Source organism: Carlito syrichta, unplaced genomic scaffold (genome assembly GCF_000164805.1).
Source record: "Carlito syrichta isolate Samal-C Ts95f unplaced genomic scaffold, Tarsius_syrichta-2.0.1 Scaffold311220, whole genome shotgun sequence".
NCBI classification, from domain to species: domain Eukaryota; kingdom Metazoa; phylum Chordata; class Mammalia; order Primates; family Tarsiidae; genus Carlito; species Carlito syrichta.
Genome location: NW_007255316.1, coordinates 635,496 through 647,694, shown reverse-complemented (window position 1 = coordinate 647,694; position 12,199 = coordinate 635,496). Strand labels below are relative to the sequence as shown.

The 12,199-nt window shown below is 32.7% G+C and overlaps 1 protein-coding gene across 1 annotated transcript in view; it reads right to left on the bottom strand.

Moving 5' to 3' along the window:
* The window catches only part of NRIP1 (nuclear receptor interacting protein 1), a 103,835-nt gene that overhangs the window by 50,773 nt on the left and 40,863 nt on the right, over nucleotides 1–12,199 (bottom strand). The window contains exon 3 of the mRNA XM_008068567.1: nucleotides 3,276–3,398. The gene's annotated coding sequence lies outside the window, so the exon portion shown is untranslated. The remainder of the gene's footprint in view (nucleotides 1–3,275; nucleotides 3,399–12,199) is intronic.

Below are 12,199 nucleotides of genomic sequence, written 5' to 3'. Positions count from 1 at the left end.
ACAGTAAGGATTTTTCCTCCCAAACAACATTAGCTATATCAATTAAGATATTAAGTGGAAGATTTAAGGGAAGTCAGTTATTTAAAGACAATAAATTTTTTAAAAACATTCAGAAGAAATGTTAAACTATGTTCATGTTTCCCATAGAAACAGTAAGTTAGGTTTGATTAAGGATGACCTGTTACTTTTCTATGGTCATTACGCTATTGCAATTGCAGAATTATTTTTGATCAGAAGTAACACAAGTAAATTAGAGTTTACTTACTGGTGGATATAAAAGACTGTGGCATGTACATTAGTAAAGAGCAGCACAGGAGTTCCTGATGAGAAATAATAAGGCTCCGAACTAAGATGGTTGGCTGCGAGAAAGGTAGTTAGGAGTGAATAGAAGCAATTTTCGAAATTAACAGTGATTCATTGAGCTAAATGTCCAGATTCTTCTACCATGGTTATCCATGAGGCCAGGGAAACACCAGTGGGAAAGCCAAGTTGGTTTATAGCAATTAATTCCAACTATGATATCTCACCTAAATTATGGATTGATTTTAGTTTCACCAGTACCATGTTCCCACTGAAAACCTGATGTGGAAATTTAAACACTTTTTACAATGTTATTTCTTAAACATAATGACATTACTTTGAGGAGTGTTTTGCTAAGTTTGAAAAGGTTTTCCATGTACACACAATTAGCCCACTTTACCAACCTGACAACCCAAACCATCAGAACGTACTGAATCTTTGGTCATTTTTGTATCTTTATATAGATTCTACCTCTATGTCTGACATAAAAATTTTAATACTTCAAACCATCTACTGAAATAGCCATCAAAAGTTTAATCAAACTAGAAAAAAAGCACAATAAAGACCTCTTTCCAGTAACAAATTGCGACATATAATAATACAAATCCCATTAGTGGGAAAATCAGTATATTTACGTATTTAAATTGATTTATGATCAATTATTTAATTCTACCTAAGATAGTCACTGCTTTTATACCATCAATTTGTATCAAAATTAGCTAAGAAATGTTACATACTGAGATAAACAGAGCATTATAGAGTTCTTTAAATACAATAAAGAGTGAACTTATTTTGTTAGTTACTAAAAGAATGACTATACTTCTTTGAAAAGGGGGAGCTACTAGAATAGAAAGGAAGACCTGGCCCAGGACACTAAAAAGTGTTCTAAACACTTCATGCTTTATATAGTTTGCAATGTTCAATTAATTAAATTATTCTTTTTTCCCCAATTGTCCTCTTTGGGCTTTCATTAAAAAAAAAAAAAATTACTATAGCTAGAAATATACCATTAGAGTCTTTACAGTGTTGCTATATGACAAACTATAGTAAAACCTCATAAAATATTAGTTTAGAGTCTTCAACTTGTCAAATACTTGTCTCTTGAAATATACCAGAGCCTCCTTCTGGAGACATAGTCCCCTGGTAAATGAAAGGCTTATTGAAAAGAAATTATAAACTTTGACTCAACATTTCCTAAGTTTATTTGGCTGTGGATTCTTCAAGTAAAAGGAATAGCTATTTAACAAAACACATTTTAGAAAACACATTTGACATAGTCACTTTTAAAATCTCAAAACATTTTTTGAATATATAAAAGGAATATAGAAAATCACTATTAATAATTCATTTTTATAATTTTTATTGTTCAAAATTGTTCACTGTACATTACAAATAATCTGTCTCTTTTTTGTTAATCTGGAAGAAAGACATAAATTTGGCCATTTTCTAAGAATGATTCATTGACTATGTATATTTACCAAATAGTTATTTATGATTTATTTTTTTACTGTCATAAATGATTGTGGCTTGCCATTCTGGTTATTTGGTAAAAGGTAGACAAATTGAGAACAACAAAATTATACCCTGGGGGAAGAGGGATCACAGGAATATGTATGCTTATAATGTTAATTTTGACAAAATTAAAAGTTGATAAATGAGGTTTAGTATTCTACATTTCATCAAATATAAAAGCAGATTTCTGACTATCAATCAGTCATTAACACATAACTAAACCTGAATGAAAGAACTTTTAATGGTCTAATAAAAGTCTAGTTTATTTTAAATTCCAATTTAGGGGAAAATACATGACTATATAATAAAGAACTAGCAGCTAAATAATTACTAATAATTACATACAGGCATTTAGAAAATGTTATAAAGATTTTTTTGTTGAAATTACAAGAAAAGATAAGCATTTAAATAGAGTGATTAAAATAACTTCATCACTAGGTTTTCTGAATATAATCAGAAAAGTGAAGGAAAAGGAGTTAGTATTATCCCTGTGACAATCATATTATGCCTAAAAATAACAAACACATTTGACTCAAAGTTGTCATCCCCTTTTTGAAATGTTATGGTCAATTAAAAAACGATGAATTTTAGAATGTTGTATCTGCTATCTCTCTTCTGACCAGAGTTTTTCAGTTAGTTGAAACGAACTATTCACAACAAATTATGAACACAATCATCAATCAGTGTGCCTTTTCGCAGTTTACTTGGATTGCTTCTGCCCAGAAATAAGCAGCATAAGATCCAAGAGCTTAAGACATGACAAATACATTTAGGTTGGTGCTATACTAGAAAATAGGAGTGTTAATCTAAGTAGAATTAATCACTCACTCATCTCTTTTGTTGCACTGCCCACCTACTTGTATTAATTTAATCCAATTATTTTACTATTTCTCAGAAATGCTAATACGTTCTTTGCCTCGTAAGAGGAATTTTACATAATTCCAAAAGTAATCATTGACTTACACTATATAATAAACACACAATAATCAGACATGCTTCTATTTTTCAAACCAGTAATTAACTTTTTATCTGAAATTAAGAATCGCTATTTCAAGCTTGGTATTAACTGTCCTTTTTCTCTGGTTTTTGATAGAAACACGTTAAGCACCATCAACACAAATACTATTTCTTCTCTCAAGCTTCCCAATCCTACTCTCCAGAAGTAATCTACACATTGACTTCTCAAGAATATTTTTTGCATTTTTTAATGGCATCTAACCTCTTTAACTATTTTGACTATGTTTATTTATCTACACTTATTCTTTCCCTGTAAGTTCCTTAAAGGTAGGTCTGTGTCTTACTCATTTATTTAAACCATGTTGCCTGATAAAATCATTTGCACAAATAAAGCACATAAAACACATTTGGAATTATAAGTTCATTTATAATGAAGAAAGATTTGTATGAAACATATTAAAGTCACAGTGAATTATGCCTTAAGAACTCAGGAAAAATATTCTCACCATCTGCCTCCAAGGTTTGAGCCTCTGCTTTCTGAGAAAGGAAACTGAGAAGGCTGTTGAAAAGTAGCTCTGATGTCATCTGGAGTCTTCAGATTCCCGGCCCCCTTCAGTCAAGTGTGCATCCTAAGAAGAGGGAAATGATAGTTTGGCATTTATTCCAAATCAGATTCTGCAATATCTTTTGCTGAAGTTCAGTAAATTTATCTTATTGCCTTTTCTAGATCAAGTGCAATGTAAAAGTAGTCATTTGACGGGGGAAATGTAAATTGTTATGAATACTCCACGGAATACATTTACTTAATTGACAAAAGTAGGTGTTTGAACAAAATACACTGTGAAAAAGATTTTTTAGTTGCTAGGATGTACTTAGTAATCTTAGTTAATTGTAAATTTCTTAGAGTGTCGAATTAATTAAGTCACATTCAAAAACTATAAATTATCCTAAAGGTATATTTCTAAAAAAGTAAAAAAAAATTTTAAGTAAAAAAAAAAAAAAAAAAAAAAAAGAACAGCTATAGTGTCTCTCATATTGAACTTTTTCAGTTTCAAAATACCAACTATGCAAACTTCCCAGCACAAATTTTGGTAATAAGTATCAAATGCCTTTTGCCCATACAAAGAGTTATACACCAATGTCCAAAGATTTATTTTTAATAGCTAAAAACTAGAAACAACTCAAATGTCCATCAATAGGTGAATGAATTATACAGTATATTCATAAAATATAATTTTACTACATAACAACAAAACAGGAATACACTATTGTTATATGTATGTGTGTGTGTGTGCGTGTATAATATGTTTATACATGGATGAATCTCAAAATAATTATTCTGAAGGAAAGAAGCCAGACAAAAAGAAACACATTGTGTGTGATTCAATTTGCATAAAATTCTAGAAAATGCAAATTAATCTATTGTGAAAGAAAACAGATCAGTGGGGTTGCCTGGGAATGGAGGATGCCTCAGGGAGGGATTACAAAGAGTGTTATCTTAATTGTGGTGATAGTTTCATGGGTGTACACATATGCCAAAACTTATCAAACTGTACACCTTAAATATGTGGAGTTTATTACACACCAATTACATCTTAATGAAGCTATAAAAAAAGTCAAAAGTCTTAAAATGTTATATGCTCCTAGATGCAGCAATTCCATGCCTAGAATTTATCAAAAACAAAACAAAACAAAAAACATGGAGGGTATGTTTATTTAGCCATAAGGATGTTCAAAATATACATTATTTCTACTAGCAAAAATTAGAAATAGCAATTAAATGTTAAAATAAAAAAATTGAAACTAGTTAAACTATGGTATATCACACCATGCAATACTCTGTAGTCATAAAAATATTATATAAGAAAATAAAATTATATAAAATGACATACCATATTATAAATTAGGCAATAAAATCAGGAAACAATATTATGTTCAGTATAATTGAATTTTTGTTTTAAATTAAACAAAAGTAAATGCAGTGATTATTTGTCCATAGAGGCAATCATTATTTTTTCCAATTTCTCTATAATAAACATGAGTACATAACTTTTCTAACAACACAAATTAGAAGATGAAAAGAGAAATCATCTAAACTGTCCACTCTATAGGCCAAGTATAAAACAAATACTCCTAAGAGATCATGTACATTACAGATAAAGTTCTGGGTTACCATGCCACCCAATCAACAACCTCCTAAAGAGTAGTAAGAAAGAGGCAGGTCTGACAGATGAACGGGAGCAATCATTAAGGAAGCTACATGCTTCAACAGTTACAAAGCACTTTCATAGACATGACCTTATTTGATTTTCATAACTCAGGGAAATGAGCAGAGATCCCATTTTACAGAAGGGAAACAGATACTGAGCAGGGCTGGCTAAGTGATATCCCCATATTACAGATATTGGACTCAAATCAGACCTTGACTATAAATTCTGATAGGAATTCTAAGAGGGCTAGAAAACACTTTTCCTGATTACTTATACCTAGAAGGAAGTGATTCACATGTGAACTTAAAATTAACCATATTTCAATTATATTAATTCTCCTGTTAGAATGTGATAGGAATCTTGGGAATTTCTGAAATCCCCAATCCCCAACCTTGAAAGTAACACTCAAGGCAAGCCCATCTCGCTTCTTGTCAATATTATCTACCAAGCCACTAAAATTCTAGCAGAATTTTTTTTGTTTGTTTTGAGTTGAGGTCTCACTCTGTCATCCAAGCTGGAATGCAGTAGCACAATCACAGCTTACCACACTCTCAAACTCCTGGGCTCAGGCAATCCTTCCAGCTGAGTCCGGACTACAAGCGTGCACCAACACCCCATGCTAATGTTTGATTTGTTTGTAGAGACGAGGTTTCTCTACGTTGCCCAGGTTGGTTTCAAATGCCCAGGCTCAAGCAATTTTCTTGCCTTGGCCTCCCAAAGCACTGGGCTTACAGACATGAGCCATCACATCCCACATTCTAGTAAAATTTTATTGTTCAATTTTCAGTTACATTTCTTCCTTCTTGAAAAAAGTGATAAGTTGGAACAAGAAAGTAACCATAACTGGATAAAGAAAATGGAATATGACACAGCCTTTACAAAGAACAAAATCGTGTCCTTTGCAAAAACATGGATGCACCTAGAGACCATTATCCTAAGCAAATTATCACAGAAACAGAAAACTGAATACCACATGTTCTCCCTAATAAGTGGAAGCCAAACACTGAAAACACATGGGCACAAGGATGGAACAACTGACACTGGTGCACTCATAAAGAGGGAGATAAGAGAGAAGGATAATAGTTGAAAGATTACCCCTTAGGTCCCATGTCCACCATCTGGATGAAGGGCTCAATAGAAGCCCAAACCTCAACATCATTCAATATATCTATGTCAACAAACCTGCACATGCCCCCCTTGCATCTAAAAAAAAAAAATTAAAAATTAAATAATAAAAAGAATGCTGCAAATATTAATCTACAAAATAATGTCAACGGATCTAACTTAATGGAACTTTAAATTACTAACTTTTAGGCTACATATATTTTTTGGTATAGGTACAAACAAGAAACAGTCTCCAAACAGGCATATTCTATAAAGAAAACTACCGACTCCTAAAAAGGGTAAAATAAAATGTCTTTAGAGGAACATTATTATTATTATTACTATTATTTTTTAGAGATGGGGTCTCATTACATTGCCAAGGCTGGTCTCCAACTCCTGGGCTCAGGTAATTCTCCAACTCAGCCTCTTAAGTAGCTGGGACTACAGACATGCAGCCTGCATCCAGCTTAAAGGAACATTATTACAAGTTGGTCAATATCTGCTGATGATACCGTAAAGCATAAGGAACGCTTACAGCTCCTTCTCTTATCAATACTCCTAGGACTGACGAAGATTTAACAGGTAATGAGAGCTATGATTTACTGAGCAGTTGCTGTGTGTCAAAATGTTAAGCTTTTTACATACATGATCTTTAAAAAAAAACAAAAAAACAAACCTTATGAGGTGACTATTATTATCCCCATTCCCTATTCACAACAGGCTAAAATGAAATTCAACCCAGTTATATTTTACTTGAAAAAAGACGGGGCCTTGACATTTACTTGCAACATGAATACTGACTTTTCTTTAGTACTACCCATCTATTGTAGTCTCAATTCAGGTAGTGCAAAAACTTGGTAATGATATGTGAAGCTCACGAGTCTACATTTTCCATGTAAGGAGCTAAAAATATTCCTAGTCCACAAATTGTGTCTGGTATTTTGCCACATTCTATAATTGTTTACTGGTTGTTCTCTATTAAAACATTATTATGCCCCTTTCAAGATAAACATAGGGCCACATGAAAGATAAATTTAAAAAATACTTAAATAATTAAAATTAACAAAAGATAATATAGAATAAATGAACACTAATATTTACAAGCTGCCAGGTGCGGTAATCCCAGCACTTTTAGGAAGCAGAGGTGAGAGGACTGCCTTAGCTCAGGGGTTCAAGACCAGCCTGGGCAACTTGGCGAGCCCTTGAAAATCAAAAAAGTAACCGGCATGGTAGTACACACCTGTAGTTCCAGCTGAGGAAGGAAAGATGAGGAGGAAGGATCCCCAGAGTCCAGCAGGCTGAGGCTGCGGTGGCTGTGGAGTGCCACTGCACTCCAGCCTGGACAACAAAATGACACTCTGACTCAAAAAGAAATAAAAAAATAAATTTCCACGTTTTCTTATATCGATCAATGGATAAATTAGTCTTAAATCCAAGTCAAGGAAACTGAATATGCCAGCTATGTTTTAAATTATGGCAACAGGGCACATGTCTATGAATATAAAAATATTTAAATAGCTTTATCATAATTATATTGTAGAATATTATAAAATCATTAAAATGTATGTTTTCAAAAAATATTTCATAACATAGTAAAGTTATCAGAACATAACACTAAGAAAGAAAAATACTATTCATTTGAGTGAAGCAAACTGTCAGACAAATAACAAGGTTAGGCAATATGCTAGGTGCTGGAATGACAACATGAATAAGATAAACACAGGCCTCATGGAAAAGAAACAAGAAAATAAATTAAATAATGGAGGAGTTCAAGCAAAGCAAGAGGCAGATAGGCAGCTACTTTACCTAAAGTGATAAGCAAAGGCTTCTCTGGGGAACTGACATTTTAGCCAATCTCTAAACAACTTGAAGACCCTAGTCTCACAAAGAGTAAAGTTAGGAAAATATCCAATAGAAGAAATAGCAGTACAAAGGCCATAAAGCAAGGAAGAAACTTGTCTGCTCCAGAAGATGAAACATGACCACAGCAGGTAGTAAAAAGGAAGGAAGAACATGGTAAGAAAAGAGGTCAGAGTAATGAACAAAAATAGGATCTCAATTTTTTTTTTTTGGTAACAGATATGTTATTCCACACACATAGTCATACACAGTACTGAAAGGAAAGACACCACAATGCTAACAGCGAACTCTAGATGGTAGGAAAAGAGTTTGGATTTTTCTCCCTTAATATTTTCCATATGCTTCAAAATAAGCTGTATAAATTTTACAATGAGAAAAAAATATGGCTAAATAGAAGTGGCGAGGGCAGACATCAAAGCTTTGTCTCCAGATTTTAGGAAGAAAACATTTTGTTTTCACTGTTAATTGTGATACTGGCTTTAGATTTTTTTATTCCCTTATATACCTAAATTTTAGTTTGCTTGTTTACTTTAATTACTGATGTGTTGAATTCTGTCAAATGCTTTTTCTACATTTATTGAGATATTATGTGTTTTTGCCCTTTGTTCAATTAATAATGTATATTACAGTAAGTGTTTCAATGTTAAAACAACCATTTCTATCTGAGATAAATGCTTACAACTAACATCATACTAATGGTGAAAGACTGAATGGTTTTCCCCTATTAGAAAAAAGTAAGAATGTCTAAGGTCTACTCAGTGCAACACAGCAAGAAACATAAAGACAAACAGATTGAAAAAGAAGTTAAAATAATCCTTACATACAGGTAACATGATCTTATGTGTCAATAATTCTAAGGAATCTATAAAAGAAACTACTAAAATTAATGAGAAAGTTTAGAAAAGTATATGACAAGATCCATAAACAAAAATCAACTGCATTTTCATATACTAGCAACCCACAACTAAAAAAGGACCCCATTCATTCACAAGAGTAGCAAAAAGAATAAGACTTAAGAATAAATTTAACAAAATGCAAAACCTGCATACTCAAAACTACAAAACATTGTTGAGAGAAATTAAAGAAGATTTGTTTGTGGGAACAAAGTGGAAGATTCACTATTAAGATGTAAGTCCTCCCCAAGTTGATCTATCAAAATGTTGATCTATCAAAATCAAATCATAGTTTTTTTGTAGGAATTGGTTTTAAAATGTGTATGAAAGTATAAAGGGCCGAGAATATACAAAACCACTTTGAAAAAGAAGATTAAAGTTGTAGGGCTTCAACTACCTAATTTCAAAGCTTATTATAAAGTTACAGAAAAAGCAATACAGTGTTGGTCCTGGCATAAAGACATTTAGATAATGAATAGAGAATCCAAAATAAACTTTTCCATTCATGATCATCTGATTTTTGACAAACGTGCTATAGCAACTCAATAAGGAAAGAATAGTCTTTTTAACATATAGTGCTAGAAGACTTAGATACCCACATGCAAACGTAAGTAAGTGAAAACCTGTATCTCATGACATACAGAAATAGTAACTCAAAGAACTATAAGAATTAAAACAATAAAACTTCTAGAACAAGAGGCAGGAGAAAAATTGTGAACTTAAGTTAGGGAAAGATTCTTTAAACAGAAAAACAAAACAAAAGCACAATCCACTTAAAGAAAAAAATATCAAACTTAATTGTTCTTCAAATACATCAGTTAGATGAAAGACAAGCCTCAGAATAGAAGAAAATATTTGCAAATCATACACATAAAGAAACGATAGCCAGCATATGCTAGAAGTCAAGAATAAGAAAACAAACCAATTTTTAAAAACAGGCTAAAGATTTAAGATTTAAAGGCACTTCACCAAAGAAGACATATAAATGTCTAGTAAACACACAAAAATATCCTCATCATTACCATTAGATAAATTCAAATAAAATCACAATGAGATCCCACTACTCACTTACAAGAATAGCTATAATTTTTCTAAAGACTGAAAAAAAAATCAAAGGCTGGATAAGACAGAAAGAAACTGAAACTCTCATACGTTGCTGGTGAAAATGTAAAACGACATAGCCACTTTGAAAATAGTTTGGCAGCTTCTCAAAAAGTTAAATATATATGCATACATACACTTGCAGCGTCCTAACAGTTTCAGACCTGAGTATCTAACCAAGGGAATGAAAACATATGTCCACACAAAGCTTGCATGCAAATGAAGATGTCAGCATCAATTACGATAACCAAAAGTTGTAAATAACCCAAATATCCATTAACAAGTGAAGAGATAAAACATAAAATGGTAGCCAAAAAAAGGAATGAACTCATGATTAATGGCACAAAGGTGAACCTCAGAAATCTAATGCTCAGTAAAATAAGCTAGATATAAAATATTTATATCGTATGATTTGTTTAATATGTGAAATGCCTCAAAAGGTAAACTGTAGTAGAGAAAGCAGATCATCTTCTGGGGTAGGAAGAGGGAACAGAGATTATAAATGGGTATGAAGGAACTCTTAGGGGTGATGGAAATGCTCTAAAACTGGACTGTGGTCACAGCTGCACAACTGAATAAACTGACTACAAATCACTAGACTGGACAACACTTACGCAGTGGATGAACTGCATGTATGTACATTATACTTTAATAAAGCTGCAAAAAATAAAAATAAAAAAGATATATTACATATAAGATCATAAGTTGCTTTAAAATGAGTCTCATGTAAAATAAGTTGCCATTTCTCTCATTATTTAAATTGATAATCATAATTTAAGATAAACATAATGTATTACAGTAGTCTTTGGAGAATGCAAACGCAGACTTAAGATGATCATTCCCCTTCTTCATATACTGCTAGTGGGATTATAAAATGTGGTGTAGCTGTTAAGGAAAACAGGTAGTACCTTAAAAGGTAATATATAAAATTCGACTACTAGGTATATTCAAGAAAGCAAATAAAAATTTATAATGACACAAAAACTTGTCCATGCATGCTCATATCAGCATTCTTCATAATAGTCCAAAATCGAAAATAACCTAAGGGTCCACCAACCTATGAGAAGATAAACAAAATGTGATATATTCATACAATGAAATATCATTTAGCCACGAAAAGGAATGAAGTACTGATATCTGCTACAACATAGATGAACCTTATTATGCAGGGTGAAAGAAGCTAGACACACAAAAAATGTATGCTTTCATTTAAGTGAAAGGTCCAGAATAGACAAATTAATAGAGACAAAAGAACAGTCATTGCCTAGAGCCAGGGTGGGGAATGACAGAAATGGGCAGCAACATAATATAACCGCTAATGGGTCTGGAGTTTCTTTTCAGTGTCATGAAACTCTTAGAAAACTAGATGATGGTGTTAGTTGCACACCTGCCTAAATACAAAAACCACTGAAGTGAATACTTTAAATGAGTAAATTATATGGTATGTAAACTATTTCTCAATATAAAAATGACTATCATCTGGTATTTATTAAAATATCAAAAGCTCTCTTGATGGTATCTTTGGCTTTGCAGAAGCTTGTCAGTTTAACGAGGTCCCACTTGTCTATCTTATCTCTTATGGCCCGTGTGTTTCGGGTTTTGCTCAGGAGTTGGATGCCAGTTCTAACTTCCATAAGGGTATGTCTTGCATTTTCTAAAGTTCATATGGTTTGAGGTTTTACATTTAGGTCTCTGATCCATTTAGAGTTAATTTTTGTGTATGAGGATAGATAGGAGTCTTGTTTGAATCTTCTGCATGTGGTCAGCCAGTTTTCCCAGCACCATTTACTGAATAGGTTCTCCTCTCCCCAGTGGTGGGTGGTGGAGGCTTTGACGAAGATGAGTTGGTTGAGAAATTAGGGTTTTGCTTCTGGAATCTCAATTCTGTTCCATTGGTCTATACACCTGTTCTTGAACCAATACTAAGCTGTTTTGATTATTGTAGCTTTATAGTAAAGTTTAAAGTCTGGTACTTTTTTTTGGCTGAGGATTGTTCTGGCTATTCTTGGTTGTTTGTGTTTCCATATGAATGCCTATATTGTTTTTTCTAGATCTGAGAAGAATGTTGCTGGTAATTTGATGGGTATTGCATTAAATCTGTCAAGAGAGCAGGGAGACAGCCCACAGACTGCGAAAAAGTATTTGCCAACTCCATGTCTGACAAAGGCCTAACATCTAGGATCTACAAGGAACTCCAACATGCTGAAAAGAAAAAAAACAAACAACCCCATTACAAAGTGGGCAAAAGATGTGAACAGACAC